We start from the raw sequence: 20,422 nt of genomic DNA, 5'->3' as shown, positions 1-20,422 counted from the left end.
ATATCACATTTTTATTTGTATTTGTATCTGTATTTTTCTGTTTCTTCTACATTAGCTATATTCCTGAGGCTCAGCCTTTCTCAACAACTATCTTCCTAAGCTTTCCACCCATTTCCAGTTTGGCTTTTGCCCAATCCATCCTTCCAACACTGATTTTTGTTCTTTGTAATTTTCCCTCTGCTTTAATAACTTCTGCTTTTAATCATTTATCTTAGTTTGTAAGTTAAAATTCAAATCCTTTTGTTTAACATACAGTACTCTTTTTTTTTATGTCTGGCCTTTTCAAAATTAAAATTGCCATCAATTGGAAGATGCCCCTTTTATTTTTCTGTGCTATTAAGAAAAAGTACTCAAATTATGACATAAGATTTTATCACTTAGAATTTTTATTTTATTCTGAAAGAACTCTTTTAGACTTAATTTAGATCCTATGCCTCTGTGTTTGCACAGAAACACAATGTAATAAATGGGTGGAATATATTCAAAACTTCTTTGCCTTACGTTCTAACTCTTATGATGTACTTTATGATTCAGTTATACTATACATTTATATTGTTTCACATAATGGTCTTTCTCTGTGCTTTCCGTGCTTGGTCAGGAATCGAGTGTTCTTCTGTTGTTTCCAGGATTTTCTTCCAAGTGACTGGCAGCCATCATGCTGGCTTTGATACTGGTACTTTCTTGATTTTCTTGATTTTAACAGAAGGTGTTGACAGAAATGTTTTTAGGCAACAACTAGAACTCATATTCTTTTCACAGCTGAGAAAGAATAATTTGTTGACCAAAATAAGAATGAATTATAGTTGTTCCTTTAAAATAGAAACAAACATGCAAACCAACAAAAACAAGTACACATATGTGCAGGCACTGGTAACTAGCTAGTCAGCAGCTTTTGCAAGATTCTTACAAAAGGATTCAATGGGAGATGACCCTGATTTCAGAACTATTCTTATATAAAATTGTGTATCTTGGAATCAATGAAACAGCAGTCTACTTCTCCCATCATCTGTAAGATCCTTGAGAATAGGGATAATGTGTTGCTCAACTCTGTTGCCTTCCTAGGCACATAATGTCTAGTGGAAAGAATGAAGCTTTCAAATTATATGTTCTCTCTCCTTTTCATAATAGAAATTGTAAATTAAGGGCAGTTGTTGCAGTTGTGTTTTTCTTTTCTTAGAGATCATCTTCATTGTTTTTTTATAGCTGCATATTATTCCATCATATGGCTGTACCAGAATATACTTCACTAATCTATATGTGAACAATTGGGTTGTTTCCAATATTTTGTAATCACAAACTAAGTTACAATGAATAATCTTGTGTCTTTGTATTTTCACATTAGATGCATATCTTCAGGATAAATTCCTAGAAGTGGGATTGCTGGGTCAATAAGTAAATGTATGTGTAGTTTGCTCGATACTGTCTAATTTTTTCTGTAAGAGTTGTACCAGTTTGCATTCCCACCAACAAGGACAACAGAGAGGGTCGTCAAGATTTTTAATGTTTGCCAATATGATAGTTTGAAATGGTATCTCACAGTAGTATTAATTTGCATTTTATAGGACAGAAATTGAAATCTTTTTTTTTTAACTTTTTGTATAAGCGCTTTAGTGATGTATAATTCATAATAGAAAATGATTTCTATTCTAAGGGCCATTTTCATGTGTTTGTAAATTATTTCTTTTGCCCATTTTTCTATCAAATTTTTTGTCATTTATTTCTTCATTTTTGAGTTCTTAATACATGCATATGCAGTCATCCACAGGGCATTGGTTCCAGAACTCTCTCAGATACAGAAATCTATTGATGCTCGAGTCTCTTATAAAAATGGTATAATATTTGCATATAAACTGTGCGCAGTCTGTATACTTGAAATCATCTCCAGATTACTTATAATACCCAATACAATGTAAATGCTATGTAAATAGTTCTTATACTGTATTTTAAAATTTGTATTATATTTTATTATTGTATTGTTACTATTATTATATTGTTATAATACTCAGTTCAATAGACTTTTATTATTTGTATTTCTTTTTTCCAAATATTTTTGATCTGTTGTTGGTTGAATTTGCAGTTCATGAATGTGGAACCCATAGATTCAGAGGCTTAACTGTATTAGAAATATTTGTGCTATATCTCAGAGAGAGAACTCAGTTTGTCAGCAGTCCTTTGATTTGTTTGTCATTATTACTTTTGTCCTGTAAAGTTTTTTTCTTTTTTTTTAATCACCCTTTATCACCCTCAGTAGAGTGCTGTGTCATCACAGCTCACAGCAACTTCTAACTCCTGGGCTTAGACAATTCTCTTGCCTCAGTCTCCCGAGTAGCTGGGACTACAGGCACCTGCCACAACGCCCGGCTAGTTTTTATCGCAGTATGACCAGGGTGGGTTTGAACCCGCCACCCTCAGTATATGGGATCGGCGCCCTCGCCACTGAGCCACAGGTGCTGTCTGTCCTGCAAAGTTTTAAAAATAGTCTTTTGGTAGTTGAATTTGTTACTGTTTAATATTTCGGCTGGGCGTGGTGCCTGTAACCCTAGCACTGTGGGAGGCCAAGGCAGGAGAATCCCTTGAGCTCAGGAGTTCAGATCAGCCTGAGTAGGAGTGAGACTCTGACTCTACTAAAAATAGAAAAATTAGCTGGGCATTCTGGCAGGTGACTGTAAGTCCTGGCTACTCAGGAGGCTGAAGCAGAAGGATCCCTTGAACTTAGGGATTTGTGATTGCCCTAAGGTGCTAGGCTGATGCCATAGCACTCTATCCTGGGCAACAGAGTGAAACTCTGTCTCAAAATAAATAAATAAATAAATAAAATTACTATTTAATATTTTATTTGATTGCATCTAGGTTTTAAATTATGGTTAGAAAGTTTTTCCTTATCCCCAGGCCTTTTCTAGCATCTAGACTGACTTTTCCCTAATCTTTGCACATAGCCTCTGGCATTTCAGTATTGGCAGTGGCACTGAAAAGATGAATCCTCCATCTTTTCTCTCTGTCCACAGCCGGGAGGAATCCTCTAATTTTAAGGATTTACATTATAGGATTTGGTCTACCTGGGCAATCCAGGATAATAACCTTATTTCAATTTCCTTAATTTAATCACATCTATAAAATTCCTTTAGTGATATAACGTGCAGCATTACATTTATAGGCTCTGAGGATTGGGACATAGACATCTGAGATGGGGGGATGTTACTCTGCCGACCATTTTGGAAGATCACATCACCGAGAGCATAGCTATTCATAGTTTTTGAATTACAAATATAGCATACCTGTACCAGTCTATAGTTTTCATATTCTTAGTGATTCTGTGTTTAGCTACAATATATTGGCACTGTTATATGCCAATGTGTTTGTTGAAGCATGTGTTTTATTTTTTATTTTATTTTATTTTTTTGAGACAGAGCCTCAAGCTGTTGCCCTGGGTAGAGTTCCGTGGCATCACAGCTCACAGCAACCTCTAACTCCTGGGCTTAAATGATTCTCTTGTCTCAGCCTCCCAAGTAACTGGGACTACAGGCACCCCGCCACAACGCCCGGATATTTTTTGGTTGCAGCCTTCATTGTTGTTTGCTGGGCTCGGGCTGGATTTGAACCCGCCAGCTCTGGTGTATGTGGCTGGTCCCTTAGCCGCTTGAGGTACAGGTGCTGAGCCGCATGTGTTATTTTTTAATAAGGTATTTTAAAGTTTAGGCATTATGCTGAATTTTTGTTTGCAGTTATATATTTAAGCACACTATTATCTGTTGATTTTCTTCATGGTGATAAAGTAAGCATTACAAAATATTGTTTATAAAATGGGAATACTGAATTTATAAATGGGGATATCGAGTTTAACAAAATTGAGAACCAGCAGTCTAGACCATAGCATAGTCTTGGCATAAAGAACATACTTGAATAGACAGCAGCCTACAGATATGGGAAATATTGAAATATTTTAAGTATAATGACTTCTATTCCTATGCTTCGTTTTGAAGATATCTAACATGCATGTTAACTTCAGTACAATGGATTCAAGGCCAAATACACATGTTACATATATCAAAGGTAGATTACAAATTATCATAGTCATTCCACATTGCCATCATCAGCATCGTCCTTATCATCATCGTCTTCATCATCACCTTTTTTTTGTTTGTTTTGAGACAGAGTCTCACGCTGGTACCTTAAGTAGAGAGCTGTAACACCATAGCTCACAGCAACCTCAAGCTCTTGGGCTCAAGCAATAGTCTTGGCTCAGTTTTGTTTTTTTTTTTTCGTAGAGACCGAGTCTCACTTTATGGCCCTTGGTAGAGTGCCGTGGCCTCACACAGCCCACAGCAACCTCCAACTCCTGGGCTTAAGCGATTCTCTTGCCTCAGCCTCCCAAGTAGCTGGGACTACAGGCGCCCGCCACAACGCCCAGCTATTTTTTGGTGGCAGTTTTTGGCCGGGGCCGGGTTTGAACCCGCCACCCTCGGTACATGGGGCCAGCGCCTTACCGACTGAGCCACAGGCGCCGCCCTTGGCTCAGTTTTTTTATTTTTAGTAGAGAAAGGGTCTCGCTTTGCTTAGGCTGGTGTCAAACTTCTGAGCTCAAGCTCTTCACCTGCCTTGTCCTCAGAGTACTGGGATTACAGCCGTGAGCCACCACACCCACCCCATTCATCATCATCTTCACTCTTTCTTTTCAATGCATTTGATGATTCATTGGCAGTATTTTGTGATGACACTATATTAGTAATAAGAATGTTTTTGGACTCAATGATGGATTAAACACAATATTCTGAACTGCTGACATTGCAGGAATTGATGTCTGTACGGCTGGGGACTGTGAAGCAAGCATCTGTACTATAAACCTTTGCCCTATGAGAGAAATTGGAGTCCCTACCATAGTGAAACAGAATGGCTTATGGGGTTGGTGTGCCTAGTGTGGGAGTACTTGGTCTGTTCTAACCGAACCAACACTTAACTGAGGAACTGGTATTCTTCCTGCAGAAGTAGATGCCTTTTTCTGTAAATACTTAAGCCTATAGTTTGGAGCTGTTAAGGAGTATCTATCAGGTGGCATTTTAGGACCTGAATGTGGCTTGATCAATGTCAAAAGGGTTTGGTTTCTTTGTCTTGTAACATCTAATAATAAATCTCTTGGGAGAGGAAAGGTGAAAGAGAGGAGAGGAGAGATGTGACATTGGATTCCCCAAGTGAGAATCTTACCCCTACACAAATGAGCCACAACATTGGATTGCCAATTGCATGTCATCTTTCATCTACAGTAGCTTTTTTAGCATGGCTTAAATAAATTTTTGCATCATCTCGCATTGTGGTCACATACTAGAAGGCAAAGTCCAACATCTGATTCATAACTCTTGGCTTATATTCTCTAATCCCCATATCCTTCAGGATGTCTGCCATCATCTGTGCATCTTTTGACATACTCTTGGGAGAAGTCATCTTGCCAGACTCCGTAATATGTGGTCATTGGACTTCTTTAGCTAAATCACCCACATTGTTGTATTTCAGTCATGATCTTGATGCAAGTTCTTTGCCTAGTGTAGTTTTCCCAACTGAGGTGTACCCGTGAGCAGGATGTTTGGAAGCAACAGTGTCTTGCGGTGATGGCTCTGAGCTGCCTGGGCCTGTTTTTATGCTTATTAAGTAAATAGATTCCTTATTCAGACATTATAATCTTCCTCATCAAGACTTTTAAGAACTTATTCATTTGTAGCATTTTCTAATGGAGAAAGCAGTAGAATTATTTAGATAAATTCTTGGTTTTAGGGAACCAATTAAGTTATTGGATAAGGCAGGTGACTGTGTTTTGAGATAGATTTATTTCAGTTCTGGAATTACAATTTTCTTCGTATTTTTTATGTTTTTCAAAACAAGTTTTGTGGTAATTTAATAGTCATTTTTTGTAGCCTCCTTGAGGTACATCACAGTTACTTACCAAACTGTAACCTACTAATTACTTTAAAATATGCCAGTAAAAATAAATAATAAGAGAATAGGCCAGTAAAATATAATTTTCTGGCTTTCAAAATTAAGGATGAGAGATTCCAGAGTCTATACCTTAAATTAGTGAAAACGTGAACAACAGGTCCTAGTTTATTAACTTTCAATCCATTTTCTTGTTTGCTGGATTATGCATTTTAATAAGCAGAAGACATTGAGGCTCAGGCCCTGCAAGTACTATCTGTGTTGATTTGGAGTGCTCTCTTTGCCATCAGCTGGATTTGCTTCAGAATGCTAGTGTCCCATCACAGTTCTTCAGTGTGACCTATTTTGGTACTTGCTATTATTAAAACAACACAATAGAATAAAGGAATGAGGGAATGTAGGGGTTTCCAAAAATTAATGGTTGTTTTCAAATGTTAGAAGACCACCTTACAGTATTGTTTTTATCATTGAAGCTTTATAAAATATATCTTGAACTCTCATTTTGACAAATAAGTAATCTCAACAATTTAGAGCAAGAATATTTGTAGCATTTTTACCTCTTGAACAACTTTAGTATTTATATGATAGGAAGACATAACACAAAGTTATATATTTGGTGGTTTAACTTCATAATCTTTTAGATTTGGATGTATTCCATATTCTAAAAATGCAAAGTATGCCTTAAATTTAACTACACAGTATATGTTATAAAGTTTATTTTGAAGAAATTGCCTTGTATTATTTAAATTTTCAATTACAATGGCAATAAGTTTTAAATTTGCTTATTTATTTATTTATTTATTTATTGTTGAGACAGAGTCTCACCATGTCACCCTTGGTAGAGTGCCCTGGCATCACAGCTCACAGCAACTTCAAACTCTTGGGCTTAAGGGATTCTCTTGCCTCAGCCTCCCAACTAGCCAGGACTATAGGCACCCATCACAACACCCGGCTATTTTTTATTTTTTCCAGTTGTCAGTATTGTTTAGCTGGCCTGGGCTAGGTTCGAACCCAACACCCTTGGTGATGTGGCTGGCATTGTAACCACTGTGCTACAGGCACCGATCCAAATTTGCTTCTTAAAAAAAACTATTTGATGTTAAAATCTTTTATATACTGAATACTTTTTAAAATTATTTTTTAAAATCAACTTGCTTATAGGGATAGTCAGTTTTGTTATTTTATTGATGTTTAATTTTATATTATGTTTACCACAACTTTATGAATTATAATTGACAAAATAAATTTATATATATTTATAGTATACAGTGAAGTGTTTTGACATATGTGTATGTTGTGAAATGATTAGCACAATAAAGATAATTAACATATCCATCACATTGCATAGTTCTATTGTTTTTGTGTTTGAGAATATTTAAGGTCTATTCTCGTAGCAATTTTGAAGTGTACAGTATTATTAACTGTAGTCACCATGCTGTACATTAGACCTCCAGAGCTTATACATTCTACCCAACTGAAGCTTTGTACCCCTTGAACCACCTCTCTATTTTTCCAAACCCCCAGCCCCCAGCAACCATTATTCTCTCTGATTCTGTGAGTGTGACTTTTTTATATTCTACATATAAGTAAGATAATGTAGCATTTGCCTTTCTATGACTGACTTATTTAACTTAATGTTATGCCCTGCAGCTTTATTCATATTGTTGTAAATGATGGGATTTCCTTCTTTATTAAGGCTGAATAGTATTCCTTTGTGTGTCACATATTTTCTTAATTCATTTGTTGGTTGACACTTATGTTGATAATGTATCTTGGCTATTATGAATATGCTGCAATGAATGTGGAAATGTAGATATCTCCTTAAGATGCTGATTCTTTTTCCTTGGTGTACATACACTGAAGAGGAGGATTGTTGCATCATGTAGTAGTTACATTTTTATTTTTTGAGGAACCTCCATACTATTTTCTATGATGACTATACTTATTTATGTTCCCATCGACAAGGTCCAAGGGTTTCTTTTTCTCCACATGCTCACCAACATATATCTTTTAATTTTTTTATATTAGCCGTTCTAACAGAGTTGAAGCAATATTTAATTATGGCTCTGATTTCCATTTCCCTGATGATTAGTGATATTGATATTGACAATTTTTAAAATGTACCTGTTAGCCACATTTATGTCTTTTTTGGAAAAATGTCTATTCAGGTCTTTTGCCTATTTTTATTTATTTGTTTTTAAGAAAAAACTCATTTTCCCAATGAAACGTGGCCAAACATTTTAAACGTGGCCGACATTTTAAGCTTGATATGGTAAGATGATAGTGACTGATACAGCATGAGCAAGTGCCGTCTCGTGTGCAGTTCCTCACAGACCCAACAGCATAAGCAAGTGGCGTCTCGTGTGCAGTTCCTCACAGACCCAACAGCATAAGCAAGTGCCGTCTCGTGTGCAGTTCCTCACAGACCCAACAGCATAAGCAAGTGCCGTCTCGTGTGCAGTTCCTCACAGACCCAACAGCATAAGCAAGTGCCGTCTCGTGTGCAGTTCCTCACAGACCCAACAGCATAAGCAAGTGCCGTCTCGTGTGCAGTTCCTCACAGACCCAACAGCATAAGCAAGTGCCGTCTCGTGTGCAGTTCCTCACAGACCCAACAGCATAAGCAGTGCCGTCTCGTGTGCAGTTCCTCACAGACCCAACAGCATAAGCAAGTGCCGTCTCGTGTGCAGTTCCTCACAGACCCAACAGCATAAGCAAGTGCCGTCTCGTGTGCAGTTCCTCACAGACCCAACAGCATAAGCAAGTGCCGTCTCGTGTGCAGTTCCTCACAGACCCAACAGCATAAGCAGTGCCGTCTCGTGTGCAGTTCCTCACAGACCCAACAGCATAAGCAACTGCCGTCTCGTGTGCAGTTCCTCACAGACCCAACAGCATAAGCAAGTGCCGTCTCGTGTGCAGTTCCTCACAGACCCAACAGCATAAGCAAGTGCCGTCTCGTGTGCAGTTCCTCACAGACCCAACAGCATAAGCAGTGCCGTCTCGTGTGCAGTTCCTCACAGACCCAACAGCATAAGCAAGTGCCGTCTCGTGTGCAGTTCCTCACAGACCCAACAGCATAAGCAACTGCCGTCTCGTGTGCAGTTCCTCACAGACCCAACAGCATAAGCAACTGCCGTCTCGTGTGCAGTTCCTCACAGACCCAACAGCATAAGCAAGTGCCGTCTCGTGTGCAGTTCCTCACAGACCCAACAGCATAAGCAGTGCCGTCTCGTGTGCAGTTCCTCACAGACCCAACAGCATAAGCAGTGCCGTCTCGTGTGCAGTTCCTCACAGACCCAACAGCATAAGCAACTGCCGTCTCGTGTGCAGTTCCTTACAGACCCAACAGCATAAGCAACTGCCGTCTCGTGTGCAGTTCCTCACAGACCCAACAGTATAAGCAACTGCCGTCTCGTGTGCAGTTCCTCACAGACCCAACAGCATTAAGTATGTGCCGTCTCATGTGCAGTTCCTCATAGACCCAGCTTGGTTCTTTCCAGTGTCTTGTCTTCGACTTGCACCTGATTTTATTACTAGTTTTCATTTGAATCCACTGGGGAATGGGACGATTTTGTTTTTGTTTTTGTCCAGAAACAGCTTAATTCTGTAAGTCTTGTGAGAGGACATGGCAACAAACGGGACTGATCACACGCACCACAACGGAGTAGAGAAAGAGGGCCTTTTGCCCATTTTTAAATGGAGTTATTTGTTTTGTCACTATTAAGTTTGAATTCCTCATGTCATTTAGATATTTACCACTTACCAGATGTATGGTTTATAAATATTTTTTCTCCTGTGGATTGACTCTTTAACTCTGTTGATTATTTCCTTTGCTGTATAGAAGCTTTTTTAGTTTGATGCAACCTTATTATCTACTTTGCCCTGGTTGCCTGTGCTTTTGACGTCATACTCAAAATATTGTATCCAGATCAATATCAAGGAGCTTTCCCTCCGTGTTTTCTTACACAGTTTTATAGTTCAGTAGTTTTACAGTTCTGTAGTTTGTCTTTAATCCATTTTGAGTTGATTTTTGTCTATGGTGTGAGATAAAGGTCTAATGTCATTCTATATGACAGAATATATGGGGATGTCCTATTTTCCCAGCACCACTTACTGAATATACTGTCCTTTCCCCATTGTGTGTTCTTGACTCCTTTGTTGAAAACCAATTGTCCATAAATAAGTATATTTATTTCTTGGTTCTATTCTGTTCTATTGGTCTATATGTTTGTTTCTATGTAGGTACCATGTTGGTTTGATCACTATTGCTTTATAGAGTATTTTGAAATCAGGTAGTGTGATGCATCAAGTCTTGTTCTTTTTTCTTAAGATTATTTGCCTAGGCTCAGCACCCATAGCTCAGTGAGTAGGGCACCAGCTATATACACCGAAGGTGGCGGGTTTGAGCCCAGCCTGGACCTGCTATACAACAATGACAACTGCAACCAAAAAAAAAAAAATGACCGGGCATTGTGGCAGGCACCTGTAGTCCCAGTTTCTCAGGAGGTTGAGGCAAGAGAATCACTTGAGCCCAAGAGTTTGAGGTTGTTGTGAGCTGTGGCGCCATGCACTCTACCAAGGGTGACATAGTGAGACTCTATCTCAAAAAAAAAAAGATTGTCTATTTAGGTTTTTTGTGGTTTTATATGAATTTTGTTATCATTTTTTCTATTTTTGTAAAAAATGTTATTAGAATTTTGATAAGACTGCATTAAATTTCTAGATTGCTTTGAGTAATTAACTTTAATAATATTAATTCTTCTAATTTGTGAATACAGGATATGGTTCCATTTATTTGTGTCCAGTTTTTTCATCAATGTTTTATAGTTTTCGCTCACTGCCGCTGGCTTGTGCTGTGTGTTCTCCTGCCGTTTTGCTTTTCCGCCGATCGCAATGGAAGAGCATCAACCTTCCCAGACTGACCTATTGGCTGCGTGGCTCCTCCTGACTCCATGCAGCACTGGAGCAAGACACACCAGAGTAGTCACAAGACCCCTGTGATCCAGTTCCCAGAGACCTCTTAAATTCTCTCACCCGAGACAGGTGCAGACTGAGACAATTGATTTGGACCTTTTGAACTGAACCAATCACCTGAGGACAAATCAGGTGGTGCCCTGGGTGCACGGTGGTAGGAAGGTTTGATTTTCCTTTTCCAATTGTTTGCCTGTAGGGGGTGGGGTGAGTTAATTGCTAATATTTCTCCACAGCTGAGACTTCAATCCAGAGTATCTGTTTCACTAGGGTGGAACAGAAACCAGCTGAAAACAAGACAGAACCACTTATCCACACCACACCAGACAGGGCCCCAGTTTCTCAGGCCACAACACTGTACGGGCCCTCGACAAAGCCCAGGGAAAAAAATCAAAGGAAGTAAAACAACCATGGGGCGGAATCAGCGGAAAAGCTCTGGTAACATGAATAACCAGAATAGATCAACCCCCACAAGGAAAGATATGGCAGATGTAATTGAAGATCCCATTCATAAACAACTGGCTGAGATGTCAGAAATCGAATTTAGAATTTGGATGGCAGACAAGATTAATAAAGTGGAATTAGGAATTCGAGGAGAAATTCAAAAGTTGTCTCAAGAATTTAACAAATTTAGAGACAAAACCACCAAAGACTTAGACACACTGAAGCAAGAATTAGCAGCCCTCAAAGATATGAAAAATACAGTAGAATCCCTCAGCAACAGAATGGAGCAAGCAGAAGAAAGGATCTCTGACATTGAAGATAAAGCCTTTGAACGCTCTCAAACTCTCAAAGAGGAAGAGAAATGGAGAGCAAAAATGGATCATTCTCTCCGAGAGCTCTGGGATAATTCGAAGAAGGTCAATATCTGAATCACTGGAGTTCCTGAAACAGATGAAGTGGCCTCACTGGGCACAGAGGTCCTTCTGCATGAAATTATGAAAGAGAATTTCCCAGACATGCCTAGAGATTCTGAAATTCAGGTAGCAGACAGCTTCAGAACCCCAGCATGACTCAACCCCAATAAGACATCCCCCAGGCATATCATAATTAACTTCACTAAAGTTAATATGAAGGAGAAAATTCTCAAAGCTGCCAGGAGAAAGAAAACCATTACCTTCAAAGGGAAGAATATTAGAATGACTGCAGATCTCTCTGCTCAAACTTTTCAAGCCAGAAGAGGGTGGTCATTGACTTTTAATCTCCTAAAGCAAAATAACTTTCAACCCCGGATCTTGTATCCAGCTAAACTGAATTTCATTTATGATGGAGAAATTAAATACTTTAATGACATCCATATGTTGAAGAAATTTGCCATAACCAAACCAGCTCTTCAGGATATTCTCAGACCTATCCTCCATAATGACCAACCCAATCCTATACCACAAAAGTAAACTCACTCAGAAACTTCGGATCAAACTCCAATTTCCACACTAGCGAAAGGATTAAAAATGTCCACTGGACTTTTGAAAAACTTGGCACCCAAAATTTCACCAGTCTTACCAATATTCTCCATTAATGTGAACGGCTTAAACTGTCCTCTAAAGAGGCATAGGTTAGCTGACTGGATACAAAAACTCAGGCCAGATATTTGTTGCATACAAGAGTCACAACTTAAAAGACAAATACAGACTCAGGGTGAAAGGATGGTCATCCATATTTCAGGCAAATGGTAATCAGAAAAAAGCAGGTGTTGCAATTTTATTTGCAGATACAATAGGCTTTAAACCAACAAAAGTAAGGAAGGACAAGAATGGTCACTTCATATTTGTTAATGGTAATACTCAATATGATGAGATTTCAATTATTAATATCTATGCACCCAACCAGAATGCACCTCAATTTATAAGAGAAACTCTAACAGACATGAGCAACTTGATTTCCTCCAGCTCCATAATAGAGATTTCAACACTCCTTTGGCAGTGTTGGATCGATCCTCCAACAAAAAGCTGAGCAAAGAAATCTTAGATTTAAACCTAATCATCCAACATTTGGATTTATCAGACATCTACAGAACATTTCATCCCAACAAAACTGAATACACATACTTCTCATCAGCCCACAGAACTTACTCCAAAATCAATCACATCTCAGGTCACAAGTCTAACCTCAGTAAATTTAAAGGAATAGAAATTATTCCTTGCATCTTCTCAGACCACCATGGAATAAAACTTGAGCTGAGTAACAACAGGAATCTGCATACTCATACAAAAACATGGAAGTTAAATAACGTTATGCTGAATGATAGCTGGGTCAGAGATGAGATTAAGAAAGAAATCGCCAATTTTTTGGAACAAAAAATGAAGACACGAACTATCAGAACCTCTGGGACACCGCAAAGGCAGTTCTAAGAGGGAAATTTATAGCACTGCAAGCCTTCCTCAAGAGAACGGAAAGAGAAGAAGTTAACAACTTAATGGGACATCTCAAGCAACTGGAAAAGGAAGAACATTCCAACCCCAAACCCAGTAGAACAAAAGAAACAACCAAAATTAGAGCAGAATTAAATGAAATTTAAAACAAAAGAATAATACAACAGATCAATAAATCAAAAAGCTGGTTTTTCGAAAAGGTCAATAAAATAGATAAACCTTTGGCCAACCTAATCAGGAAAAAAAGAGTAAAATCTCTAATCTCATCAATCAGAAACTACAAAGACGAAATAACAACAAACTCCTCAGAAATAAAAAAAAATCCTTAATGAATATTACAAGAAACTTTAGTCTCAGAAATATGAAAATCTGAAGGAAATTGACCGATACTTGGAAGCACGTCACCTTCCAAGACTTAGCCAGAATCAAGTGGAAATGTTGAACAGGCCCATATCAAGTTCGGAAATAGCATCAACCATACAAAACCTCCCTAAAATGAAAAGCCCGAGACCAGATGTTTTCCGGTCAGAATTCTACCAAACCTTTAAAGAGGAATTAGTACCTATATTCCAAAAGGTAGAAAAAGAAGGAAGACTACCCAACACGTTCTATGAAGCAAACATCACCCTGATCCCCAAACCAGGAAAAGACCCAACAAGAAAAGAAAATTATGGACCGATATCACTAATGAATATAGATGCAAAAATATTCAACAAGATCCTAACAAACAGAATCCAGCAACACATCAAACAAATTATACATCATGACCAAGTCGGTTTTATCCCAGGGTCTCAAGGCTGGTTCAGTATACGAAAATCTGTAAATGTAATTCAGCACATAAACAAATTAAAAAACAAGACCATGTGATTCTTCAGTTGATGCAGAAAAATATCCAGCATCCCTTCATGATCAGAACACTGAAGAAAATTGGTATAGAAGGGACATTTCTTAAACTAATAGAGACCATTTACAGCAAACCCACAGCCAACATCATATTGAATGGAGTGAAATTGGAATCGTTTCCACTCAGATCAGGAACTAGACAAGGCTGCCCATTGTCTCCATTGCTTTTTAACCTTGTAATGGAAGTTTAAGACACCACAATTAGGGAAGAAAAGGCGATCAAGGGTATCCATACAGGGTGAGAAGAGATCAAACTTTTGCTCTTCGCAGATGGTATGATTGTATATCTGGAAAACACTAGGAACTCTACTATAAAACTCTTAGAAGTAGTCAAGGAATACAGCAGCGTCTCAGGTTACAAAATCAACATTCATAAATTGGTTGCCTTTATATAATATACCAACAATAGTTAAGTTGAAAAAACACTTAAGGACTCTATCCCATTCACAGTAGTGCCAAAGAAGATGAAATATTTGGGAATTTATCTAACAAAGGACGTGAAAGATCTCTATAAAAAAGAGAACTATAAAACTCTAAGAAAAGAAATAGCTGAAAAGTATTTACTTGACTTTTTCATTTATTTAATTGAAACAGGTTTTTTTTGGTAATACACATCTTTTGTGTTATCTTAACAAATGTAGTTATCACAAGATATTTATTATATTTATAAAAATGCATGAGGAAGCCTTTGGGCATGTGTATAAAAATAAACATTATAATAAAGCCAAATCCATTAGCCCAAGGAAGAAAACAAAAGTAAGTAATCCTACCATATAAGGAACTCCATATGAAAGGTATTCCTTTTACTATTCGTGATGGTCTATTAACTTGAAGAGGGAAAGAGTTTCAAATTTGCATATTCTTTGTGGAATAGCTCAAAACATAAGGTACTATGTGGTTAAGTTATAGTTTTGTTGGTAACAACACATTGTTATGCTTAATCATACCCATTAGTCAGGACTTTTGTTTTAAAAGTACTTTATAGTAATTTTGAATAGGGGTCTTAGGGGAATCTGTTAAGGGTCCTCAGGATTTTACAGTCACTGAAAACTGCAAATGTGAGGAGTTTGCCAAAGGTTAGTGAAGTTAGTGGTGAAGTTACACATCTGTAAGGACCATCCTTCTGGGAAATACATTGAAAAATAAAATAATTAAGTATTTAACTTTGATTTTATTTCAAAACTTATACATTTTTCTAACTACAGTGTATTTTGTGAATATATTTTATTCCTGAAATAAAAAGTAAGTACATACCTGTCAGGTTTTTTTATCTATTGGTTTTACGATTCCTAAGTGCTTTGTTTTTGTATTCTTCTTCTATTAAAACAATCATTTATTCAGGATCCACACACCTCCTGAATGCATATAACTATATTGTTGATTTACAGGCTGGTTTCATAGTAGACAGCAGAGCTTTCTGAGCTGTTTGAAGTGAAGGGCATGGCAGCGCCTGTGGCTCAGGGGGTAGGGTGCCGGCCCCTTATATAGAGGATGGTGGGTTCAAACCCAGCCCCGGCCAAACTGCAACAAAAAAAATAGCTGGGCATTGTGGTGGGCACCTGTAGTCCCAGCTACTCAGGAGGCTGAGGCAAGAGAATCGCCTAAGCCCAAGATTGGATGTTGCTGTGAGCTATGTGAGCCACTGCACTCCACTGAGGGCAATTCAGTGAGACTCTGTCTTAAAATAAATAAATAAATAAAATAAAATAAAGTGAAAGGCATATAGCAGAGCCACAGAGATAGACTCAAAAAAAGTCAAAGAAGGAAAAGGTGGTCTTTACTAGAGTTAAACTCATGCTTCCAGAAACTTGGGTGGAAGTACTTTGGGATTTGAGGTGGTAGATGTTGCTAAAATCTTGATTTCACACCCTATTGACTATTTTAAAAGATTAGCAGCTTGAAGAGGGGACTTAGCTAGCCCAGCTCCTGTGATTCTTCCTTTTCATTTTCAATAGCTCTCTTAAGCTCTCCCAAATTTAGGTAGCTGCTGGCAGGTAGCTTCTGTGCAGAATGATGGTTTTTATGGTCAGGGTGGGAAGATTGACCCATTATCTCAACCAATCTGTTTCTTTAATCTTAGCAAACCTTTTTCTATGTTGCTTCAGGCAGAAGACTCCACATTTCTCGTTAATGACTCTCCCTGAATCCATTCAGCTCTCTCTCTGTCTCCTACTTAGTGAACAGGTGTTTGGCTTCCTGCTGCACAGTGTCTTCCATGGAGGAGGAATTTGGAAAAAGCAGATTCAGTACTGGGAGGAAGATGCCCAAATAAAGTCAATCAAATACATTGTCAAGTATCGAGACCATGCCACGGTTTTTAGTTTCCTCCCTATCTCTTTTACCCTCATAAGTCATCCTCAGTCTCCCATCATTTGCTTTTTGCAGGATTCACTGTAGCCATGGAGACATTTCCAATAACTATAGGTCACCATCCCTGGACTCATTATTGAGACTTTGATGGAAAATGCATTTGGCATGTGAAAAAATTTTTTTATTATATACAGGATTTGTAGGAACATATCAGTTATGATGTCACTTGTATATTTGTTGTTATCTAATTAGGATATGTTGCATTCCATAACCCATTCACTAAAGAGTAGTGAGTGTGACCGTTTAAGAACTTAAATCACATCATTTCATTTCCCTGCTTAGTATCTGTCAGGGGCTTCCCATTATACTTAGAATAAAATGGAAACTCTTTACCCTAGCTTATGAGCCCTCCATTTATGAAGTTACCTGTGAGAACCACTCAAGGATCTTGGAAAAGCTTCTAGTATCCACACCCCACCTCCTGAGAGTCTGAATAATTGGCATGCGGTAGGACCAGACTTCAGCATTTTAAAATTCTAACAGGCAGCCAGAGTTGAAAACTCCTGTCGTATGTGACCCAACCCATGCCTGCTTCTCCAGCCTTCTCCCTTCCTGCTGGACTCTGCTGGTTATGTTTCATTCTCACTGGCTACTTTCAGTCTCTTCAATCTGTCTACTTCCTTTCTGCTACAGGTTGTTTTCATAAGCTGTTCCCTCTGCCTGGAATATTCTTTCCCTCTTGACTTCAAATCTCAACTTTAATGTCCTTAGAGAAAGCATCCTTAATCTACCAAGTCGTTTGCTTTACTAGGACATTACTGATATTTTCTGTGTGGTGTCAACCACTCTGTGATAGTTTCTTCCTTGTATCGTCTCCCTCCTTCCCTCCCTTCTCTTCTTCTGTCTCCTTTCTTCAATTTTTGTTCTTGTCCCACCGCAGTGTTAGGTCTATTTGTCTTTTGCACTTCCAGATCCTCAGCACCTGGAATGGTGATTTGTTTGCAGTAGGCATGTAAGCTCTCTGTCTGTATTGATATATTTGAGTGAATAAATTTTAAAAATTTAGATTATTTTTAAATGAACATCTCAAATCTGACATCCTTTGTCAGCTTTTCTTTGCCATTCCTACCTGCTTTAATATTAACTTTATTGTAAATTCTAAGATAAGAATATTTTCCGTCATTTAACTGTATGCAACATTGTTGTTATATATCACTTCTATTATTGTCCTGAACTGTTAACTGAGTCTTACTGTTATATTTAAATTTTAACATAGCTGTTTTTTTAACATTGTATTTTTTTCTTCAGTTGATTCAGATTCAGCTGTCATTTATTAAATGCCAACTATGTTCCCAGCATTATCTCATTTAATTCTGAAGATATTTTATTCATGTTACCCACTTATTACCTAATAAGGAAGTTGCAGAATTGAAGTTGAAACCCACACTTCCTCATTTTGTGCCCTTCCTTTCAAATTTGCTACCTCCCACTCTGGCTAACAGGCAAGGTTTTGAGGGTGGTCAAATGCCATACCAGCTCTAGATGTCTTTGTCAAATAATCCACACTTACGTCAATCTTGAGTTTATATTTTATTATGTGCTTTTAAAAACTAATTTGTTACAAATTGAGGATAGTGGCGCCCTCGTATGTGCCAGTTACTTGAAAGCCTGAGCCTAGAGGATTGCTTCAGCCCAGTAGTTTGAGGCTGTAGTAAGCTACTGTTTCTCTATTATATCTAGCCTGGACAACAATTTTATTTTATTTTGGGGGGAGAACAGAGTCTTACTTTGTTGCCCTCGGTAGAGTGCCGTGGAGTCACAGCTCACAGCACCCTCAAACTCTTGGGCTTAAGTGATTCTCTTGCCTCAGCCTCCCAAACAGCTGGGACTACAGGCGCCTGCCACAACGCCTGGCTAATTTTACAGATGGGATCTCGCTCTGGCTCAGGCTGGTCTCAAATCTGTGAGCTCAGGCAATCCACTCACCTCGGGCTACCAGAGTGCTAGGATTACATGTGTGAGCCACTGCACCCAGCCCTGGGCAACAATCTTAAAAAAGAAAAAGAAAATTAAAAAAGAATTAGAAATTCAATAAGGCAAATGTTATTTCAGATATTGAATTATTGCTACTTTCCCACATTCTTCTAAAAGTCAAACATTTGTGATAAAATGTAACAAACTTTACAGTATCATTTGAAGAAAATAACTTCTTTAGTTTGTATGTGCTGGGGTTTTACTCTATTGTTTTGCTCTCTGCTTTTTGCCTTTGTGAAACTTTTCTTAATATAGTCATTTGTGAACATTTTCTTTACAAGGATTAATAAGTTGATTTACTTTTTTTTTTTTTTTACTGTTATTTGCATTTATTTTATGTTGCATCTATTCCCGTGCCATAAGTTTTTGTTTCTTCAGTTTCTTCTGGGATATCTTTTTCTTCTGTGCTACCTCTTCTTCTGGTTTGGGAACAATCTGTTCCTTTTCAGTAAGGATCATCTCAGTGTGGCAGGGGGAGCTCATGTATGGGTTAATGTGACCATGAGCTCTGTAAGTTCGGCGATGCATCTTGGGTGCTTTGTTCACTTGGATATGCTCAATGACTAGAGAATCTACATCTAAACCCTTAAGTTCAGCATTACTCTCTGCATTTTTAAGCATATGCAGCAAAAATTCAGCACTCTTTTTGGGCCACCGACCCTGTGTCCAGCCCCACTGTTTGGCCTGGGCACACCTACCAACTCCACCATTATAACGTCGGAATGGTACACATTGTTTCTTTAAGGTGACATCCTTCAGATACTTGGTGGCTTTTCGTATATGCATACCCTTGATGGCCTGGGCAGTTTCACGTGTGTTCTTAAAGTGAACACGAAGATTTGAGCCTCTTGACTTGCATGACTTTGTGGGGTTTTCTGGGTCAAGTGAATAACGAACCATTTTCACAGATCACCTCAGGCCGCTTAGGGGAAGAGAAAGAGCCGTGGCTTCTGGGAGAATTCATGAGAACTCAGTTGATTTACTTTTTAAAGGTCATCATCCTTAAATTGTGGATTTCATTGCGGATAATAATACCCATTCTGGCTATCTAAAACAGAGAGAGATTCATTACAGGATATTAGGTAGTTTACAGAATTTCTAGGACAGACAGGAAGGAGAACTTAGATTTCACCTAGTAAGGAATGATAGTGCCAAGAGAAGGTTCACCACTGCTGCCCTAAAAGAGAAGCTGTCTTAGTGCTGGCTGCCCCCAGCTCTCATTGCTTACTGCTATTTTCCCAGTTTCTCATATTGGAGAATGCCTGGTAGAATATGAGTCATGTACAGAACTCTAGCTGCAAAGACATTAAGAAACCATGTTTTAGTTTTCTAGCCTTTGTAGTACAAGAAAAATAGTAGGAAGGTATTTGATTTGCTATCTTCATTGAATACGTAACTGTATTATTTGCACCTACACTGACCTTGGCTCTATATCTTATTTTGCAACTTAATATGTCCTTTAGTTGAGTTGCTTGTTAGTAAGATAGTGGGTCTGACTTCTGGTTAGCTTCAACCAGAGAATTTTGTTCTATGTTCATAGAGTAAATCTTTAATTAGAACACATCATCTTGAAATAGATCCCAGCAGTTATAATGAATAGAGCTATAAACAATATAAAATCAACATCAATAGCAGAGTAACTTCAATCAATCATGGTGGGTTTGTAACATCAACATCTCCATTGTATACATAAAGGAGAGCATTTATTTTATGTGTGACAGGTTTAAAATAGTTTTTTAAAAGAACTTGAGGGAGAAGCAAGGAAGAGTTTGCAAATAATTTCACAATATATGTAAAACAAGAGGCTTTTTTGAGATCAAACATAAATGACACTGAAGAATGTTGGCAGCATGCCTTGTGTTCTCTTCACTGAGCATACATAGATTCTAATGGCTTTGTTTCTATTCCAG

The 20,422-nt window shown here is 38.1% G+C and overlaps 1 protein-coding gene and 1 pseudogene across 1 annotated transcript in view; one reads left to right on the top strand and one right to left on the bottom strand.

Moving 5' to 3' along the window:
- Positions 1–20,422, top strand: part of VWA8 (von Willebrand factor A domain containing 8) — a 468,998-nt gene that overhangs the window by 139,829 nt on the left and 308,747 nt on the right. The window lies entirely within an intron of this gene.
- On the bottom strand, positions 4,072–19,222 carry LOC128566965 (transcription initiation factor TFIID subunit 9-like; annotated as a pseudogene).

This window comes from Nycticebus coucang, chromosome 15, assembly GCF_027406575.1.
Source record: "Nycticebus coucang isolate mNycCou1 chromosome 15, mNycCou1.pri, whole genome shotgun sequence".
NCBI lineage: Eukaryota > Metazoa > Chordata > Mammalia > Primates > Lorisidae > Nycticebus > Nycticebus coucang.
The sequence above is the reverse complement of the archived record's forward strand: the minus strand, read 5'-3'. Positions and strand labels throughout refer to the sequence as shown.